The sequence below is a fragment of the Apteryx mantelli genome, chromosome 1 (assembly GCF_036417845.1).
Source record: "Apteryx mantelli isolate bAptMan1 chromosome 1, bAptMan1.hap1, whole genome shotgun sequence".
NCBI classification, from domain to species: Eukaryota; Metazoa; Chordata; class Aves; order Apterygiformes; family Apterygidae; genus Apteryx; species Apteryx mantelli.
This window is the reverse complement of record NC_089978.1, coordinates 106,212,994-106,236,422: the sequence shown is the minus strand read 5'-3', so window position 1 is coordinate 106,236,422 and position 23,429 is coordinate 106,212,994.

Here is a 23,429-nt window from a genome sequence, read left to right as displayed (position 1 = left end):
CCTTCCCTTCCGTTCCTTTCCCTTCCCTTCCCTTCCCTTCCCTTCCCTTCCCTTCCCTTCCCTTCCCTTCCCTTCCCTTCCCTTCCCTTCCCTTCCCTTCCCTCCCTGCCTTATGCTCACATAGAGATCTACCCAAGGAGATGATTGCTATGTGTTTGGGCTATATTTGAAATAGATGAGCCATATTTGCAGAATATTTATTTCAGGTCCTTTGGTGAATGGTTATCAGTCTTTACCACACCACAGATTTAGGTCTGTTTAAAGGGAAAAAAGGTGTTTTTTTAATTAAATTCTACAAGTAATACCAAATTCTTCAGTGATCACACTTGTCCTTCAAAACACTGAAACAAACCAGGCTGTATTCATTCAGTAAGACAGAGTACCCGTTAACTCCCAATTTAAAAAAAAAAAAAAAAAAAAAGAGCACATTGTCATGAATTATATTAATAGGACATTTAGCTGACATGGGAAGTAAATATTCCAATAATTCCTTAGAAATCCTTTTAATCCTTAGAAATTTGTTTCTTAAAACAAATTGTCGCTCTTACACTCAAAACAGACAGGTAAATCTCATTTACACAGATTGAAATGAAATTTCCCTTCAAAAACTGTGTTTTCCCAGACAGATATTACTTCATGGAAATCAATGTCCCTGCTTTTTTTTTCCAGCTCAATGATTCAGAGTGACCACATGATTAATAACAAGGTATAGCTGCTTTGATATGCTATGGAGGTATACAGTTAAGTTTCTACCAAGATTTGCACTAAAAGCAGAATTAAAATCCCATTCATATTTTTACAATTAAATGGAGTATCTCCATTTGGCATAGTACCTCTGAGTGCAGTATAATTTTACAGAGATATTAGAGCTTTTGCAGGAGAAACAATTTTTAAGTGTTCCCTTTTTAAACGTTTGCCATTTGGCTCAAGTACCCTTGACTTCCTCTAGCTAAACCACTGCTTTCTCCACAGACTTCCAGCTTCCTATACACATACTAGCAGCTCAGACACAAGCCACTCCAGGAAATTTAAAATTACGGCCATCTCCTTCTCATGGCATTCATGGATATCCTAAGAAGAATAGATGAAATTGTCAAGTTTGGCCAGGTCTTCATGCTTCTGTTACATCCTGCATCTCTCATGCTCCCCTAACTTGTGTTCCTAACATACATCACCACAAAAAAAGACCAAAAAAGCAAAAAAAAAACCCACTAGCTAAAGATTTTGCTTACAACTCCTACACCTGATTGTTCACCACCCTGTTATATATTCTGTGGTTTGCTTCCTTTTATCCATGGTAAGTAAGTGTAGAGTACTACAAGCCAATCACTATAAAACCTATAGGCAGTTTCGCCCAGTTCAACATGACCTTATTTGCTACTCTGACTTGCAATCACAGCTCCAGGCCCACCTCAGATGGACTGTGTAAAGATTTTTGGCTGAGCTTTTCCAGTTGAGAAACTAGAAACTGTCACTACGTTATGATGGCAAAATCAGGTGTAATTTCCATAAGCACGCCTGGAGCCTTTGTGCACTTATACACAAACTTAAGAAACTGGCAGCCTGCATTGTACAGACTTGCATATCAGGTACAAAAAAAATTAAAAATAAGTGGAAAAAATGGTGTTTTATTGATTGGCAAAGCACATGAACTGAAGTAGCCCTGGGTGTGATTGTTATTTTAACTAGTCACTTTCTTAATAACATTGTGTTGAAGGAAAATACAGTCAAGCATCTTTAGTATTAATCAATATTTTTGAATGAGAATACATCATTGAAAAACTTGCATTGAAAGACTAAGCCTTAATAGAGGCAGGTTGTACAACAAGAAACAATATGCATAAGTTTCTATTTTTTAATGGAATGAAAAAAGGTCCTGGGCTCTAAAAGGATTGTTGTGTCAAATATTTTCTAACAAAAACAAAATGTTTCAGGCTAGCATCAATTGCATTAAATTTTGCAGACTGTGTGTCTGCTTTCTGCTAGAAGTTTCTTCGCCAAAAATGAAAACTATCTCTATCAAAGAACTAAACTCAATAATTTACAGTGTAACAAGTTTTATAAGACAACACAATTTCAGTGAGTGAGGCAAGTCCTACCACACAAAGGACATAAGCTATAGAGCTCAGCCTTGACCAGGTGGGAGCACAGGATATACGGAGAGTAACTCCTAGGAGGTATCAGGGCAGCCCTGAAACATGCAGTCTAACATACTTAAATTCAGTTTCTACTGGAAATAGACTGTGCTGTTTCAATCAGTTTCCAAATGGAAAGTTGGAATTTTGGGCAGCTTTGACAAATGTCAAAATATTCCATGGGAAGGGAAAAAGGAAAATTAGAATAAAGCCAGACCAAACAACATATGACCAATACCGTACTGTTCATTTGATGCTGTCAGAGATTAGACTGATCCAAGATGAGACCTGCACAAGAATTCTCTATAATTTTACTTTATAAACTAGTATGATGACCGCAAATGAAATTCACTGAGTCCTATTTGACACTAAACATAAAACAGTGACCTAGTGACCAACAGAATATCAATATTCCAGCTAGGTTACAGTTTTAATTCACTATTAACTTACATCACACTGGAGCTGATTACAAAAACAGGATTCCAATCAGTCACAGGATTAGAGTATGACTTTAATAACATGAAGGTTCATGCAGAGTAACTAGCTCTGTACTAGTCACATGGCAGAAGACTGAGAGAGCTATAGAGCACATTTCTTGTTTAGGCCTTGATTTTACAGTCTCGTCCTTAGAAAAATCATCTGTACTCACGTAAGTTATCCTATGTCAGGTATTCCTCACAGCTGGAGTCTATTTTTACCTATGTGTTCCTGCGGCAACAAGAGATAATAAAATATTGGGGAAAAAAAACCTACAGTTAAAATAGGCTCATTACACCCACAAAACACAAGCTTCCAAGACTTTATAGCTCCAGTTCTTCATCTTGCATTTTAATCAAGAAAATGTATGGCTCCCCCCATGTTTTTCTTCAACAGAATATTCAAACAAACCACAGCTCCCTCGGAAAACAAAAAGCTTACCAGGCTTGTAACAAGCCCATTTGCTAACTCGTTTTTTGCATCCTTCTACATCAATATCCCAGACACACCTCCTTGTGTTACAGTGAGGACTTCTTTTGCTCTTTGCAGGACAGAGATGATTCACTGTCCAACCTTTGGTCAGAGTTCATCCCCTCTAGAATATCGCAATAAAACCTAAGAGAGACACAGACAGCAATTCTCCCACTACCTTCTCTTTCAAGGCAAACATTCCTATGAAAACTCAGCCTTCATCCTTCTCTAGACTTTCATCTTCCATTGATTTTCTACCACTTGGCATCTCTCGGCTCCTTTTGAACTCTTCCCTTTGTTATCTCAGGCAGATGCACAGCTTCCCAGTGCTTGGGGCTGGGATGGGAATCCAAAACTGTCACTTAACACCAGTTTCCAGCTAGAGAGGCCCATCAGATTGAACTGCCTACCCCCAAGCAACCACGGAGCTCTTTCTTCTATCCCCAGCCATACCAAAACATGTTTCTTTTGCTTGAGAGCTCATTTTCCACCACTGCCGTTCTTCAAAGCTTGGAAACCAGGGGCCCCGCCAGCTGTGGCTGGTCCCGTGATGGCCATCCCTCTGCCTCAGCCCCACCACTTGGGATTCAGGCCAACTGGGGCCACCTGAGAACCCACATTCCCATTTGGAGCCAGCTCACCCTATGACACCACTGCATTCACAGCTTTAAAGGTTGTTGCTTAGTACAGGAGATAAAACTGAGAGTCTAGTTGCATTGCCACATTATCATGAAGTATCAGTCCTCGTTTGAAGCCATCGTGGACCCAAGATGAAGAGGACAACTTACTCCACAAAGTTACTCAGCCTTTGGTCTCTCTATTGTGAGAGTGCCAAGTTGCAATGATTGCTTTAGGCCCTAATCCAGAAAAGCCCTTAACTGTCTGTCAAACTTTAATCATATGAGTAATCTTATTAAAACCATGAACTAGTCTTGCTTAGAGCTGCATAGTTGCTCAAGTGCTTTTCTGGATCAGGAACCCAGTGATGTGGATGCTTATCCACTCACACATGAACTGAGATAACCAAGCCTCCCTCTTTCAGTTGGGATAAAACCGCACAAGATTTAAAACCCTGTGTTGGTGGGGTTAGGATCAACCACCTCTTTTGTAAGAGCGTTGCTCCTCACAAGTGCTATAAATCATGAGAAAGCGACTTATATCATGGGCCTAATCCTGAAAGTCCATAAAACATGAGCAGTGTTGTTATCAACTGTTAGTTAACTCACATGAATAGTAACGATGCACGTGGCCAAGAAGAAGTATAATGTATCTTCTGTTCCAGGCAAACCCTTAGTAAACATAATATTTTAATTATATGAATATTTAGTCTATCTGAGCTTTCATTACTGACTGCATTCTGCTCTTAAGAGCTTCAGAGCACTGTTATTTTTGTTATTTTCCACCAGCTAAACTTTAATTGCTTAAGAAATGCAATACTGCCATCTACCATCCATAAAAATACAATGAAAATTAGCTTTTATCAAATCACCTCTGCACAGGCACAAGTCAGTTTTATGTGAGCTTGAGGACCACGGGTTAGATTCAGGATTCAGGAGTTATTTGTGTGTCAGAAGCTGCCTGCTTTCTCGACAACAGAATCTGGGAGAAATGCACCCGAAGGCTGGAAGGTTTGTGCGTGCGAGACCGGTCATCCTCATGGCTGTGGTACTCACTCCAGAGGGGTCCCGGGAGTTGCCGAGCCGTTTAAGAGAGCAGCCGGCCTTCAGCAAAAGTTGGATGGGATGAACCACTTGAGATCCCTCACTGCGGTTTCAAAGCAGCAGGGAAAATCAAAATATTCCCTGTCAAAGGCAGCCTCCACAACCTTTCTTCACCCTCTCTGCCGTATTGCCAAGGCCTGACCTCGGCCACAAACAGGTGTATCAAAACAGCTGAAAATAAGGCCACCATCAAACGACTCAAAGTGTCCAAACACTGGCAGCAATTTCACTTTCTAGCTTTCCAGGCAAGTCTACAAATCAATGCTGCATGCCCAAATATTTACAGAGTCGTTGTTTCTGGGTAAAATTCCTCACAGTCTATGCTTGCATTGTTAATTTTAAAAAACAAATAATGCAGATGGTTTGGTCCGTGTGTGTAATAACTGCATGCGATCATATATTCGATCACCCCTCATGGATGCACCCCCACGTTGAGGCGCAACTCGGCCGCGGTGCCGCACTGGGTGCGACACACAGTGATGCGATACGATGCGATGAGAGGGTTTTGTTTGTGCTGGTGGCCAGCTGGTTCCCCTCTCCTGGCCGACACAGGCATTTATCAGCGCTTTCTCATGGGCTGCGTTAAGGGATGGCCCGCAGAGGAACCGGGAGGGGTCTCTGAAATCCTCCTGCGGCCCGGACAGCCCCTCCAAGGCGTCGCTGAGGTGTTCGCCTGCCATCTGCTGTGCAGCCGCTGCCGGAGGCCTGCTCCGCGGCCCGCTTCTCTGTGGGGCGGCCCGCGGCCCCCCACCCCGGCCAGGCAGGCACCCAAAACCGGCCCCCTCTGTCCCCCAGGGTGGGGGGCGGCAGGGTGACAAGCCACCCTCCCGGGGAGCAGGCCAGGGGGCAGGTGGCGGGGAGACCCCTTCCCAGCCCCGAGGCGGGGAACTGGGGGAATTGGGGTTGTGGCCCAGCTCAGGCTGTCAGGAAGATAAATATATATAGATATAATGACCTACAGATGACAAGTGTATGTAGGATACACCAAAACTGAACAGCAGGTGCACTTGACAGCAGACACAGGGGCAAAGCACACTGCGCATTGCAGCTTCCCCCCAGGCAGGTCACGAGGTTTCCTTCCTAGGAAAATTGTGACACTGGCGAGTGCCCTGGTCCCGGACTGAAATATATATAATATATAAAATATATGAAGTATAATATGTATATAGCATTGTCTATATTATATATATTTTTATATATAATAGTATATATATAATGTATATGCCTATTGCTTCAGCACACATGCAGTACTGTTCCCAGTTCCACATGCTCATGTATTGATCTTTTCCCTCCACAGCAGTTCAGATGCTTTCAGAGGATGTTTGGCTCTCTTTAAAGCCTCCACAGAAATAGCAAGAAGCAAGCAGCACACCTGACAACGTCGGCTTGGAAGTGCTCGAGTCCACTAATTTAGATAGGCATTATGTCTCAGTTGTAATTGAGTTTGCATAGCAGACCCTTGAAGGATTCACCTGTTTTAATTAAACTTCCAGAGAGAAAAGCATTGAGAAAGCACCCCAGATTACAGCTAAAAAGCCAAATTTCAAGAATTTTAGGAATAACTGAATATATGACTTTATAAAGAAAGCACACAACTATAGTCTTCTTATGGACTTTCTTCTGCTACGAAAAATGAAATTATGTTTACATTACTGTGAAATGGAGCTATATGATAAAATCATATTTTTTCATTCATTTATCATCAACCTTCCCCCTACTTAGGGACTCATCACACTGGGACTTTGTCTCAGTTTCCAAGCACCTGAACACACCCAGGCAGCTTTATGCACAGTCTCACATACAAAGAAAGGGACTGAGAGAGAGAGAGAAGGAGAAAAACACAAGTTTGAACCTGCCAAATATCTGAATCCTTCATTGCCCTGAAAGGGGTATTTCTTCTTTAGAGTTATAGTGGCCTGTGGTACAGAGCAAATATTATCCCCCCTAGGCCATAGGGTTGAAAATTGAGATCTATAACCTATATACGCTACTTCAGAGAGACTGTCACAAACTAGGTATAAAACAATTCTGTTGGTATATACACAGCATTCACTGTAGGCAGTTTTCAGAGATTTTTTAAAGATTGTTCACTGGATTCATAGTACTAAGACATCTGGATTTACAGTTTCTCAGGGAAAATTTCATTTTACCTAGCTTCAGATGTATATAATGTAACGTTTATGTCTGAGCTACCTGTCTAGACTCTTTTTATACTCGATGGAGAAGAATAAGCACCGTTTCAGATGTCTACATTAAGGTGAGGTGAATCATGACCTAAAGGTGCATATTCATCTCCTCACAGTTATAACGGGAGACAACTAGCTCAAGCTTAGGCTTCTGAACTGTAGACATCTAGATGTGGGTAAAACAAATCCTATCTTTAGATTTTTAAATCCAGGGAGACTATACATTGCTTGTATAACACAGGCCAGAACCATTCTTCAAATAATTCCTGTTTTAAGTTTGATAACCAATGGAAAAGTTAGTTTTGCTGAATAGTTTGTTCCAGTTTATCACCATCACTAAACTCATGCAACATGATAGATGAATATAGAAAGAATATCAGTTAAGATTTTATTTTGCTTTTTTTTTTTAATTCTAACGAAATTATGGAACAGTGAAAAATCATGTAACAATGAGCAGAGTGCAAAGTAGTATGAGGTAAGTTTTTTATTAGAATTTCATTAAGATATTTCCTACAAAATTACTCTAAGGGCTTCACTAGAGGAAAGTGAGCTGCAAGTCCATCCCAAACTAAGGTCAAAAGCACTTCCGTGCTGTAGAACCATTCTCTCTGCAAGTGCTTTTCATGTGTATGCTGGAGAATATTCTCTCTATAAACTGTTTAAAATGTATACCAAATTCTAATACATGTAGTGAGATATGCAATTCACTTATTTGTTCCAAAACTCAAATGAGGATCCTGCTACAGTATGAAAAAGAAAACAGATCATTAGTCCTCCTAGGTATAGAATCTTTTTGGTTGGTCTGCGGGGAGACCAATCCAGGAGATAGATAGAATTACACAAATACAAACCCCAATGATCTCGCAGTACATCATGCTCTCTTAAAATTCTTCTATTCCAGTAAAATCAAACTCAGCCATCAACACCTTTATGCCAAATACTACAATTGCTTTCTATCAGCAAAAGAATGGAAAATGAATTTATAAGAGACAATATTCATGCATTATTCAACTGCTAGGAAACATTTGGGGGGGGGGGTATGGGTTTTTTTTGTTTTGTTTTGTTTCTAGGTTAATGAGCTAATTATAAAGCAAGTTATGTTAGCAAATCTGAAAACCATAAGCCTATCCTAAAAGAGTAAACATATCATTAGTGCTACAAAATTAAATATTGATTAACTCCTCATAATCTAAAAATGTTGGATTTGTATAGGACTTCAAAACTGATAGAAATCATGATTTTTATTGTGGATATTAAAAACACAGATTTTCATTTCTCATTAGGACTTGCACAATGAACCATCACTACAATAATTTTCAGGCTTCTTCCGAAGATTTATGATTCACATGACTTAAACTTAGTAACCATTCTGCATTTTAAAAAGACTCTCTTTGTTCTTCCTTAGTTACTAAAGTACTTATTTTGTGTGACCACAGATCTGTCTCATCCTTTTAAGCTCATATGGACTTAGCTCTTTGTGGTTGACATGAAAATATTTATTGAGATGTAGTAGCAGAGGAAGTAAATGTCAAATTCCTTCAAAACATATAAAAGCAAGTAAACCCTAACCTCCTCTTCCTCCAGCATTAAGAACCATCTAATCAAAGCACATGGTGACATTTACCACTGCTGTCAAAGTAGTCATTCAAGTGATGAATTCAAGACAGAAATATGTCTGCCATCCATTGCAGATTTCAAAACTGTCACTCAATAGGAATTCATGCAGGGGAGAGGGAAGAAATTCCCCATTTGGTGACTGATTTTATCAAAGGGAAGAAGATAAAAGAAATCACCCTTCTCTCTCTCCTTCCTCCTAAAAACAATATTTATGTAATTTTGCTGAAACAGCAGCTGCAGTGAAGTGACTCCTAGGTATAAATCTATAATGCAATTTGGAATACTTTAGGATGTAGTTTAGGATGAGATACTGCCTCAAGCAAAAGTCATGATCTATTTTACTGAGATTCCCAAATTTAAGTCTGACCCTTGACACTACTATTTAGCTCCCTGGTTTGCTGCAAGCAAACATCAAACTGGGGGACTCATCACATGCAAGTGTGTAGGCTGATTTACCAAAAGCAGCTTTAGCTGACACCCAGTGAACATTATCTATAGTGTGTCCCCTATGTCATCGGGACAGATCAGAAGGAAATAGTGTGGAGCTGGCTGCAACAGATGTCTACATTAGGGTAAGGTGAATCATGACCTAAAGGTGCCTATTCATCTCCTCACAGTTATAAAGGGAGACAACTAGCTCAAGCATAGACTCCTGCTGGCCCCACACCAAAGGCGTGTGCCTTGTGGCAGCCTTCTAGGCCCTGAGCACAAGAAGACAGACCAATAAATACAAAGGAGAAGACACCAGGACCTTTATTTCAATATCTTTACCAATTTAGCATGATTAGTAGTACACATGCAGACAACTTGCAGAGGAATTTTTCTGGCCTGATACATGAAGTCAGACTAAGCTACCAGAAAAGTCACCTTTGACCTTGGACTATAATATGCGTGCATCATTTTCCTTGTGGGAGAAACCAACAAATTAAATAGGGAAAGAATGAGTGTGAGGGAGCAGAAAGTGAAAGCATTTCATTAAAAGTTAATAATACAATATTGAGAAAATAACCCTAGTTACTAGGCTGCTAATTTCATCACTGTCACTTCTTCTGCCTTCCTTTATTTCTGGATGCTTTTCAGCAAGTCCAGAGGAGTTTCCTTGCTATTCTTTTTGGCAATGACCTGTTGATGTGGAGGAGTGGGTGTGCTTCCTGATTTATGTGAGGAAGCCAGAGACATAAACATGATTCTATCCATATGGCATTCCAGCTGTCCCATACCTTTTGGGAATGGACAACACCACACTACTGTGGTAGGCGAGGAGGATTATTTTGTTAATATGGAAGATTAATTTAATTTTTAGATACAGTTACAAATAAACACCTGGTTCAGTAATGAGGAGAAAAGCAGAGATAGAGGAAGAGAGGTTTTTGCCTGATTACTGAGGGTTTTTTCAGCACATGTTTGTATTAACAGGCCACTTGAGGTGAAATATTGAGCAGCCTCAAGACATGTGAACCATTTGGGAAATACACAGAAGTTTTGGGGAAAATGTTCTAGTTTCGTCTTCATAAAAACTGTGATGTATGCAGGGATAGCTTTAAACTACTTTTGAACCACTCTTGTTACTGTTCCCCAGCATAATGTAGAGTAGCCTTTGGACCATTGCAATTCATCCCTTTGACACAGCCCAGCCATGTTCAGAATGCTACAAAGTCACTTAGAAATCCTGAGATAAACAGAAATGACCAAACACAGTGTAGGTTAACTTTTTAAATGTTGTCCTCACAAACGATGTAAGCAAAAAACGGAGGTCGTGGGAGTAAAGTTTCCAGTGACATCTGTTTGTAGAATATGAAAAAGCCATTATCATATAATAGTTATGGACCTCCCACTGCATTAGTACCTAAAATTAAAGACAAAATTTAGATGGAGATTTAATTTCACACCAGAAATTTTACCACTTCATCTGCTGGTGTTTTTGACCAAGTGTTCGGCAGGCATTTAGAAAAGATAGATACTCCTATAAAATCCATGTCTTGAAGGAATTTTTTTTTAGCAGGAAAGAAACATACTTCAGAGGAGACTGAACTGAAACACGCGCCGGTGGTCTGACTTCTGGAGCTGTAAGCAGCATCTTACTTTGCCACATATTTGTCTTTCAGAGTATACGGTAAAATGAAATAGGGATTAAATTTGTCCATATATTCTGTGACTGGAAAACATCCTATATCAAAACCAGCCCTACTGACTTTGCCATTGATACCTCTGAAAATGAAATAACAATAATCAATTATAGGACTATTTAACATAGGTAAAGGTTGGAAAATCAGGTCCCAGGTTAAGCTAAGATAAAAAAATAGATAATTTGTTTTCCAATATCTTTTTCTTTTTAGCAGAATGACAAGAAAAAAATTGAAGGGAGAGAGTAAAAAGATAATTATGTCTTTTAAGAGATTTGCAAAAAGAAAATTTATCAATGTAGGTAATCTGTAAAGATTTTTAAATAGTGACATATTTATTTGCCTAAACTTAAGCACATGCTTACGTGTTTTATTGGTGGAAGTCTTAATACTGACTTCTCTACATCCTGAGCCTACCTAAAACCATTAAAGGAACTGTTTTCCTTAGAAAACTACTTACTGTTGAGATACCTACTTTGCTAAAATGGATCTCCAGTTCTGCTAAGGGTAAAGAATATTTATAAAAGTGGAAAACTTTCCAAGTCTGAGATGAAGTACTTTTTTATCTCACTGATAGGATGAATGCATTTCTGAAAATATCATTATTACCCATATTCTTGGAAGCAATTCACATGTGCTTAGCTAAAAGCACTATGAAGTCTTACTGGCTTTTGTAGGACTACTCATGTGCTTAAAATTAAACTCATTTATAAACGATTGAAAGAGTGCATGAAAAGGAGCAAACAACAATGTTAATTACACATGTTGAAGTTTTTGTGGTTTTTTTTCTGATCTGAGTTCTCGCTGGAGTAGTTACACGTGTACTAGAGCTTTTCAGTTTAACTTCATTTTTCCTTTGCTGTCAACCGTCTTATTGTATTGGTCATTTCCTTGTTGTATCTAACAGAGGATTTTTTGTTTTCTTTTGGGTTTTTTTTTGACAAGGATTGAATTTAATGGTAGGTTTTCATTTTTATTAATTTCAGGATTTTAAAAAGTCCTATTGCTGAACAGGATTCTACGCATTCCCATATAGACAGAGAGTGAGAGAGAAGCTGAGAGATTTTTAGTAAGAGAAATTTGATATACATCCTTGAGGGGGAAATATATGCCAGTCAGAAAATTGGTATATATTACATTCAGGTTGTACACTGAAATATTTACATTTATATGTACATCTTTAAACATACAAAAATATACATGAAGAGATGGACCCTGTGTTATCTTCCTATGGATTAAAAATTCAAGAAATATTCTAAAAAATGAGAAATACACTCATTTGGTAAATTTTATTTTATCTTGAAGAGTTAGCTTGCATAATTTACATATAAATTTGCCAACTTATAAAAAGTCAGGAATTAATTTAGCACATACTACAGTGCCTGCTGAATATCAGCATCAAATTAGAATTCGACAAATGGGAAACCACACTCTCAGAGGCTGGGAAAGCTCTACTGTTTCCATCTTCCACTATGTAACTCCCCATTTCTTCATCAAAGTTAAGAATATTTTGCAGGGCTTGGGACACTACTGTGTAGTGATTACAAGAAAACTGATATTGTCTTAAGTACATACAGTATTTGAATCAGAAAAAGCCAACAATTTTTGTCTGCTCTTGACAAGACAGAATAATTAAGAGGTGTCATTAACACTTAGAAAATAGTTGTAGGAAACTCATTTTAACATCTCAGTCTAAGAGTCTTAGAATAAATAAGACCTACTCAATGACTGAATGAGTTTCCTCCACTTAAGAAAATGCTGCTCAGGATTTAATGGAAGTTACTGTAGGTAATTATAGGAATTGGCAGTACTGCTATGGCACCATGCATCCTAATAGAATGTGTCATTAATCATCACTGCATTCTCATATGTCAAATCCCAGAATATTATGTAGTATCTTCCACTGCAGTATTATGTAGTATAGTATTTAATTTCAAGTGAAAACAAGGAAAGGCTTGTTTGTACATTCATGTACAGTGAGTCTTTGCTTTGCTGGGAGACTGTTGGAAGCAAGTACCATCTTTTCAGCCACAAGACAGTTTCTGTGCTTGGTTTGGAGCATGATGGCAGTTTACCCAACTCTCATGCAGCTATGGCACCATGCTAACAAGCCCTGACATATTTAACACATCTGTTGCTGTGCTGGCCTACTCCCATCTATTTCCAGGGCACCGAAGGGAGGAGGGCGATAGACGCTCCGTTCATTTACATTCCAGAACGTGGAACAGTGTGAAATATATCCCTAAATTAGGGAACTTATTTAATATTGAATCAAATGAATGTGTAATGAAGAAATAAATAGAGAGGATTTAGGAAGCTAAAAACAAAGGAAACATTTTTTGGCTAACTCGCACAGTTTCAGTCCAGCAGGTTGCAATATAGGGAGGTGAACCCTCTGCTTCTTGCTTAGCAGAGGCATGGAGCACTGTGAAGTTCTAGTCTGTGCTGAGGTCCCACGTAGGACTGTCGAGCTGAGTTAACCTGAAGAAGGCTGAGAAGCTTGGAAGGAATAACATTTGGCACATGGTGCAATAGTCTTATCAAAAGCTTCAAAAACCCATGCAAGATGTAATGCAGTGAGAAAAGATACTCTATGATTTTCACACAAACATTGTTAGAGGCTGTCCAGACAGCTGAGAAGACAGCAAACTTTATTTTCACTGTCTCTCCTGCCATAGTGAAAATGTTAATAAGAGCTGATCTCTAAACTGTATTTTGGATATCCCATTGGAACTTGTTTTCTCGTCAAGTATAATGCACGACGCAACAGGAAAAAAACTGTTAACAGTTTTTATTGCTTTGTATATTTGTCCACGTGACCTGGCAAAATGGATGATCTGATCTTGGAAATGGAAAAAACTGTTCCCCTAAAGATGCCTCACCTACCTTCTGTATATTTCTTTTGTCTATTTTACATATTCATTTTCATAATCAGGGTAATTCTAATTGATATTGATGTCTAATTCTTTCTGGCTATAGAATTCAGTCATTTGGGTTTATGTCAAACATATCAACATTTTTTATACAATGTAATGTAATATAATGTAATATAATAAAATACAGTTGTAAATAACCACATATGTATTATTACTAAAATTTAGTACAGGATGTGGCTTACAAATCAGAAGCAGTTCTATATAGTGACTCCAAATGTTCTAGCATTAATAAAAAAATATACAAACACACACACACACATATGCACACACACGCTATATAGAGAGTGTATATATTATACACTGTATATACTACACTGTATATAAATATAAATAACATAACTATAACTGTGTATATTTATATATGTTTTTATATATAAAAAACATATATATAACATGTATATATACCAAGAGAGATGTATATGTATAAAAATACATTCTTTTCTTTATAACCAACAAATAAGGTCCAAAAGGAGAATTTGGACACTGAGCTTTTGAACATGTAAGTGAATACTGACCTTTATTCAAATTCAATATAGACTGCGACTTCAACTCAAACTTGCCTGCAGGACATTTGCTGCTAACAAATAAGTATATTCTGCCTCACCTATTTTATTCAATGGGCAATTTGAACAGCCACAAGAGAGCAATAGCAAGTGAGAAAAAGAAACTGCATATATATAGCTCTCAAATAAGCCAAAGAGTTTGGAATTAGGCCTGTAGTTTGCTTATTGTTATTGATAGGGATATGGTTAATTTAAAATAAAGTGTTCCAAAGTGAAATTCCATTACTGAAAATTTGCTGGGCTTTAACTACTTTAACTGGCTGCCAACAATCTGCAGAAATTGTTGTAAGGTACAGTAGCTTCCAATGAAAACTTTATTTTTCTCTTGCTTAAAGGATGTTCTCATATTTCTGACTTTCCTTGTACTTTATATCTGCCTTGATTAGTTAGGGCACTTCAGCACTAAGGTTACTCGCATTCTTAAACAGAGACGTGTATTCAAGTACCTTGCTGAACTGCACCCTGGTTTGTAAAATGTGTACTCATAAAAGAATGTTAAATTTGTGTGAACAGGAAATGTCCATATACAGAAAGTTCTATATATAAAATAATAAACAGGAAGCAGTAATAAAGAAAACAGCAGTGCTGACAAACAGGCTTCCACATGGCTTGAGATCTAGCCTTTTCCTTCTTCATTGCCCAGGACCTTAGCATATCTGACACTATACACAGGACATGGAAACAGGGGGTGGCTAAGCAGGATACTACAAATAAACGCATGGCCATAGTAGTCATTTTACAGGTACCTCTGACACTTCCATTCCTTTGAACTTCAATTATTTCTTAGAAACCTGACTCCTGGATTCCATCATATCAACTCATAAAGAACCTGTTTACAAAATAACAGCCAGTGAATTATAGCCAGTGAAATCACTGAAATTACACAGGAAAAAAGTGAGGAATATTTTGGCTAAAAGATCAGCTTGCAAAAAAAGAAACAAACAAACAAAGTCATTTTAACTCTGATGCTAACTCCACAGAAATCACAGACTCTTTCCAAATTCTCATTACCTTCATTTAAGCCACGTCATACTTTTGAGTTTAAATCCACAAATGATAACTGATCTGAATTGGCTTCTGAGCCAAGCTTCTTAAAAGGTAAAGAACTTTGTGCTTAAACTTAGGTTTCTTATTCCGTATTTTAAGACCTAATTAAGTGGCTTGATTTTCAGAGGCACTGAATGTCAGAAACAGCCATTGCCATCAAAATGTCCATTGAGTCAACACATCTGAAATTAAACTTATTGCATTCCTAAAAGACAGTTCTTGATCCCCAGCTTGAATCTGTGGGTATTACATTAATTAAATCTAGAATTTGTCATTTTAGAAGGGAAAGTTTTGATTTTAAGTAAACATGTTTATATGAGAACAATTGCAACCAAAAAAAAAAAGGTAACAGAAACTGTTTCCTCTTACACAAACGTAAGCTACATATACCATAAATATGTCTTTAATTCCCAGTGTCAAAGAACTATTCTCATTTGCATAGATAAGAACACAGAGAATACTGTTTATGTTTGGTCAAGTCTGGCACACTGCCGTTAGTTTTACAAGTTACTCATAAAAATGGAGGTCCCCTTACTTGAAATTTCACATCTGGCAGACTTTTTTTTATGTATTTCTTAGCAAAAGAAGAGGCTGGCACAATTGTTTGGCCCAAACAACCTGCAGTATAATAAATAGTTGAGGGATTTGTTGCTCAAAACTAGGAATTCTGCTCTGTGTATACACATTTTTGTTAAAGATTTTCAGCTCTTGGTTCCCTAGGTATGAATAATTCTGTAAAGAATACCAGACCGATGGTTTTCCTCCTCCTTAAAGTGACTTATTCTCCTCCAAGAATAAATAACTACTAACAAATTATCCATCTTTTCCATCAGAATGAATAGTCAATAAAAACAAAGTTAGACTTCCATAATGGAGGTATAGTGTTTATGGTACTGTTAATAACATAAATTATCTTGAAACATGGAGCTTTTCCTCTTCTCTTATTTTGCTTTTGGTGATGCCATGGAACAGATCCAGAATCACACTGTGTTTAGCATGTTCAGTTCTCGTATTTATAAAAAAGTGTAAATGACTGAGTTTCAATATAAACCCAATCAGAATTCATCATAGAGAAACTGGACTCAGGGAAACTAATTGTATGTTGTCCTTCAGAAGTGCGAAAATTATTTTCACAGAGGAATTTATCTTCATTTTCACCTGGCTGCAGAGCACAGTTCAGACCATTACTGTTGTGCCAATGGAGTTATTTCCAAAAATTACATTGCTGGGGATACTCTTAGAAGAGAGTTTATGATGCATGGTCTATGTCTTCTCCATCTCTTTGGTATGCAGTCAATAGCTGGGATACCCTGTATGGAGTACTAGTCATCTAGTTTCTCCCTCTTCCACTAAAGGCAAGCAAACCCCAAAGTAAACCAAACAGGTGTGACAGAGGTTATGTCTGAGATTCCACAAAATGTTGTCTCTTGTCTTAGAAATCCAAACCAACTCTTCTGTGATCTCCAAAGGATATTGCTCAGTCAGAGCATGCAAAAAAAGAGAGCTGTAAAGCAGCTAGAGTGCAACAGCACTGTCCTGCAGAGTCTATGGTTAGACAAGATCTGAAAGCATTTTTAAAAACCTCATTAACTTCCCTCTATCATGTGGCTCTGTTCAAAACTATGTATTACATACATTTAAAATTTTCCTGCATAACAATCTTTAAGAGCCTTCCAGACATGGGGCCTCTGTATAAATGCACTGTTCAACAAATTCTCTTACTGCTCATCAGTTGCCAGATAATCTCACAAACCTTTAATGAGAAAGGGTTGTAGCACTGTATTCTAATCCAAGAGATAAACAGAGTTACAGAAGACAGGATAGGTTGCTTTCTTGCACTTCCTTACATAATCATCATATAATTTGTAGCTAAGAGTCTCTTACCTTTCTGGATGTTTAGGATTCTGAAAAATCTGTCACAGTACAGATTTGCTGCTGTTTTTTTACCCCTGTATTTTTTGTAAAAAATCACCAGACAGCAGATTCTGCTGATATCACACCTTCTTCCACAGAGAATCATAATAATTTCTACTGAAGTTTTCTCCAGGAAATTGTTGGATAAAAGTAACCAGATTTTTGTTCTGAGTCATGATATCTGATCTGAAGTCCATTAACCTTAAGAATGGATTATTTTGTGTTCTATACTTTTAATGTTCAACAAGAAGAAAAATGCTTTAAATGGAATACCTTAATTGTTTAAACTATTCTCTTTTGTATTGCAAAAGTGTAACTGGAAAACCAGGAAAGAATTTTATTTCCCAGAAAACATTTTAAAAATGATCAAAATCAGACCTTTGTATCAAAGCACTTCCTCAGCATAAACTTGAAGCCTAATCAGCTGGTATAAAGTATGCTTGTGTTGGCTGAATTTATTTTATATTGAGGAGGCACAAATGTGCATACAAAAGTAGGAAGAGGTGGAAATACCACTGAGCACCAGTGCCTTTGTGGGAAAGCAAGAAGCTGTGAAATGATATATTAGTTCAAAGCTTAATTATGTACTTAGTAACTGAAAGGTCAAAGTCCCCCAAGCACAGAGATAAGCCTTACAACACTTATTAATAAAAAAGAGCGCACAGATTTCAGGAACAAAAAGTCTTCAGATACCTTTGCCCTTTAAAAAGGAGAGTTTTCCGAGAATACATGACATAGTTACATGGGCCTGGATCCAAACACCTAAATGGAGACCTCTCATCTAGCCAGCCTCCAACACTTACTTTTCTTCATGGGCAGAAGTCCCTGGTATTTAGGGCTGTTTTTTAAGCCAGTTAACTCCCAGCTGGTTTGAAGTGCTTTGCTTGATCCAGGACTATGCATATACTGCCTCTCTACTTTGGTATGGACAGCAAGCTCTGCAGACTCAGTAGCCACCTCAGTTCAGACACAAGCCTGCATATATGTCATTGAAAGTCCCTCTATAGCCTAAAATGGAGTAAATATGCCACCTTGCCTGTCATACACTTTGAGCTACATACAACAGACAGGAATGGTCAGGTTGCTGTTGGAGCTCAATAAGAACCTCAGTCTGTCTTTGAGATACAAATTTCATTGTAGTCCTTCACCTTCTCATGGTTTTGCCAAATCAATCCTTCCTTGGTTTAGTACAAGCAGGATATGAGCCAGAGCAGGAACGCATATCCAAAGACAATGAGAATTCAGGAATGAATATTAGGACTTTGGGAGGGCAAGAAAGTCCTCTCAATATTTTTGCAAAATACAATTTTAAGAAGCACTTTGACATAGGACATTTTTGCAAATAGTAAGGAGCAATGTTTGATCTTCATGAGGAACAGTAGCCTTTTCTCCTATTGTTCTGAGTTTGACACATGGGAAACGGAACAGACAAGGCATGTCCTATCTTTAATATAGGCATGAACAGTGTTATGCAACACTGGTGAAAATGACTGCCTGTACCATAGCTTCATTAAGTGCAAGAGTTGGTGGAGTTCAGTCCCTGCACAATAGTAGACAGAAGATGTCCAGCGCAGACACAGACCAGCAAGCCTAATTTATGAGAACCTGCTGCTGACAGCTCTTGCCAGCACTGGGTGACTTTCCTCATAGGGACAGTACTAGAGTTCAGCATTTACATTTTGCGTACATTACTGCTCTTACTGTTTTCCAGATTACTGCACATGCTAGCCAGTTCAAAAATGAAATACAACCCCTGCCCTGGCAAGGGCAATGATATCCATGAAGGTCACTCAGATACTCACTTCACTTATGTGACATCCCGGGGCTTGTGGGCGTTAGAGTTTGGGTTTCAGTTGCTTAATCCCCTGTTGGGGCTGCAAGTCCAAATCTGCAGAAAGGGTTACAGTTAAACAGAGTGCCCTGTGTATTATCTGCCAGTCACATAAAGTACAAAGTAACTTGGTTAAGGCAGGCACTTTTTACTTCCTGATGGTTTTTCAGTCTGACACATCAGAATTTAAGAAATAAAAAAAAAGGAAATATGGGGTATTTTTGTATCTTGTGTATATCATAACATTTAAATGGAAATACAGGAGAATATTTTTTGTATTAGGTGCTTACTGTTACCAGAAACAAAATAAAGTTACCTTTAAAATAGCAAAACTAAGAATTGAACTTTTATTTTCAAAAAAAATGGCCATGCATTTTCATTAACATTTTGTTTCCTATTAAATAGAAGCTTTTAAATAACAGTCTAGTATAAGGAAAAGTCTACCTATTTGGACTGCTGTGTACTCCGCCTCTTGCTGAATACTGGGTGCTCTATTCTATTAGCCTTCGTTTGAAAACAGCATTTCTAGCTCACAGGGCTGTGAGATAACTTGAAAAAAGTGATCTGGGGGAAAACAAGGAAGATGTCTAAAATCCCACTAAACGTAACTTGGTAGCTGAGTGCTAATTTTATAACAAAATCTTTAATCTCCTCTGATCACTTTGGCAGAAACACTGAGCTGTTTCTGAAGTGCTTCTCTCAAACTCCCAAATCTTTCCCCTGCCTCAAAACTCTCATTGTCTCCCATCCCCCCAGCAGGCAACACAGCTCAGCATGCCCAGAAGCATCCCGCCACAGGTACATGAACAAGAATAGTGGAAGAGACATCCACAGCGGGAATATGGTGGGGCTTAGCTCTTCCTTTGTTCTATGACATGTCTTAAAGACAGCCCTCCATTTTCTACAGCACAAAGGAAAATTAATGCAGCTTTACTTACATGGTGCTTTTGCTTGGTGCTGCATGGCTTTTCTGCTAGGTCTTCCCTGGAGCTCGAAAGGAGGACCCCTGTGTACTTGCTAGTCAGGTTTTCCCAGTTCCTACTAATTTCGTTACTTCCCCAGCCCTGTAAAGCACAGAAGTAGAGTGACATAGTGGTGACTGCCACCTTTACACTCTAAAATCTGTCCATATGGAGATTCTGCAAGTTTTGAGGCTTCCTGGCCCTCCAAGGGTTTTGGAATTACAGAATCACTGAGGTTGGAAGGGACCTCTGGAGATCATCTAGTCCAACCCCCCTGCTCAAGCAGGGTCACCTAGAGCACATTGCACAGGATTGCATCCAGGCGCGTTTTGAATATCTCCAGAGAAGGAGACTCCACCACCTCTCGGGGCAACCTGTTCCAGTGCTCGGTCACCCTCACAGTGAAAAAGTTTTTCCTCATGTTAAGATGGAAGTGTCTGTGTTTCAGTTTGTGCCCATTGCCTCGCGTCCTGTCGCTCGGCACCACTGAAAAGAGTCTGGCCCCATCCTCTCGACACCCTCCCTTTAGATATTTGTACACATTGATAAGATCTCCTCTCAGCCTTCTCTTCTCCAAGCTAAACAGGCCAAGCTCTCTCAGCCTTTCCTCATAAGAGAGATGCTCCAGTCCCCTAATCATCTTTGTAGCCCTTCGCTGGACTCGCTCCAGTAGTGCCACATCCCTCTTGTACTGGGGAGCCCAGAACTGGACACAATACTCCAGATGTGGCCTCACCAGGGCTGAGTAGAGGGGGAGAATCACCTCCCTCGACCTGCTGGCAACACTCTTCCTGATGCACCCCAGGATACCATTGGCCTTCTTGGCCACAAGGGCACATTGCTGCCTCATGCTTAACTTGGTGTCCACCAGCACTCCCAGGTCCTTCTCCGCAGAGCTGCTTTCCAGCAGGTCAACCCCCAGCCTGTACTGGTGCAGGGGGTTATTCCTCCCCAGGTGCAGGACCCTGCACTTGCCTTTGTTGAACTTCAGGAGGTTCCTCTCCACCCACCTCTCCAGCCTGTCCAAGTCTCTTTGAATGGCAGCACAGCCCTCTGGCGTATCAGCCACTCCTCCCAGTTTTGTATCGTCAGCAAACTTGCTGAGGGTGCACTCTGTGCCTTCATCCAGGTCATTGATGAAGAAGTTGAACAAGACTGGACCCAGTACTGACCCCTGGGGGACACCGCTAGCTACAGGCCTCCAACTAGACTCTGTGCCACTGAGCACAACTCTCTGAGCTCTGCCATTCAGCCAGGTCTCAATCCACCTCACTGTCCACTCATCTAACCCACACTTCCTGAGCTTGTCTATGAGGATGCTATGGGAGACAGTGTCAAAAGCCTTGCTGAAGTCTAGGTAGACAACATCCACTGCTCTCCCCTCATCTACCCAGCCAGTCATTCCATCAGAGAAGGCTATCAGATTGGTTAGGCATGGTTTCCCCTTGGTGAAGCCATGCTGACTACTCCTGATCACCTTCTTTTCCTCCACATGCGTGGAGATGGCTTCCAGGATGAGCTGCTCCATCACCTTTCCAGGGATGGAGGTGAGGCTGACTGGCCTGTAGTTCCCTGGGTCCTCCTTCTTGCCCTTTTTGAAGACTGGGGTGACATTGGCTTTCTTCCAGTCCTCGGGCACCTCTCCTGTTCTCCATGACCTTTCAAAGATGATGGAGAGTGGCTTAGCAATAACATCCACCAGCTCCCTCAGCACTCGTGGGTGCATCCCATCAGGGCCCATGGATTTGTGGGTGTCAAGTTTGCTTAAATGATCTCTAACCCACTCCTCCTCCACCAAGGGAAAGTCTTCCTCTCTCCAGACTTTCTCTCTTGTCTCCAGGATCTGGGGTTCCTGAGGGCTGGCCTGAGCAGTAAAGACTGAAGCAAAGAAGGCATTCAGTAACTCTGCCTTCTCTGCATCCTTCGTCACCAGGGCACCCACTCCATTCAGCAAAGGGCCCACATTTTCCCTAGTCTTCCTCTTGCTGCTGATGTATTTGAAGAAGCCCTTCTTGTTGTCCTTGACATCCCTTGCCAGATTTAATTCCAAACGGGCCTTAGCCTTCCTCGTCGCATCCCTGCATACTCTGACAACATTCCTGTATTCCTCCCAAGTGGCCTGTCCCCCTTTCCACTTTCTGTAGACTTCCTTCTTCTGGTTGAGTTTTGCCAGGAGCTCCTTGCTCATCCATGCAGGTCTCCTACCTCCTTTGCTTGACTTCCTACTCATAGGGATGCACCGCTCTTGAGCCTGGAGGAAGTGATGTTTGAATATTAACCAACTCTCTTGAACACTCCTTCCTTCCAGGGCCCTCACCCATGGGATTCCTCCAAGTAGGTCCCTGAAGAGGACAAAGTTTGCTCTCCTGAAGTCCAGGGTTGCGATCCTACTTGGTGCCCTGCCGCCTCCTCGCAGGATCCTGAACTCCACCATCTCATGGTCACTGCAGCCAAGGCAGCCCCCAACCTTCACATCTTCCACCAGTCCTTCTTTGTTTGTTAGTACGAGGTCCAGCAGCACACCTCTCCTTGTTGGCTCCTCCACCACCTGGGTCAAGAAGTTGTCACCAATGCTCTGCAGGAATCTCCAGGACTGTTTGTGCCTAGCTGTGTTGTCTTTCCAGCAGATATCGGGGTGGTTGAAGTCCCCCATGAGAACCAGGGCCTGGGATTGTGAGGCTACTTCCAGCTGTCTGTAGAAGGCCTCATCGACTTCCTCATCCTGATCAGGTGGCCTGTAGTAAACACCCACAACAGTGTCACCTCTATTAGCCTGCCCTTTGATCCTTACCCATAAGCTCTCGACTCGCTCTTCATCCACCCCTAGGCACAGCTCAATACATTCCAGTTGCTCTCTCACATAAAGAGCAACTCCACCACCTCGCTTTCCTGGCCTGTCTTTCCTAAAAAGTACGTAGCCATTCATGACAGCACTCCAGTCATGCGAGCTATCCCACCATGTCTCTGTAATGGCAATGAGATCATGGCCCTGCGACCGCACACACATCTCTAGTTCTTCCTGTTTGTTCCCCAAGCTGCGTGCATTGGTGTACAGGCATTTCAGGGAGGTGATCGAGCATGCAGGTTTCCCAGGAGGGATACAAGAGGGTCCTCCATAGCCACATCCCATGCGCACTTCCCTGGCTGCATTCACCTGCTGGAGGCATCCTGACTTGAGCAGTCTTTTGCCAACTACCCTGTCACTATAACTCTCCCCTTCCCCCATCTTTCCTAGTTTAAAGCCCTCCTTACCAGGTTGGCCAACCTGTTGGCAAAGACCCGCGTGCCCCGCCTCGTGAGGTGGATCCCATCTCTCGCCATCAGTTGTCGATCTTCAAACAGGGTCCCATGGTCGTAGAAACCAAAACCCTGTTGCCAACACCAGCGGCGCAGCCAGTCGTTAACCTGGAAAGTCCGTCTCCTCCTCCTCTCATCCATCCCCCTCA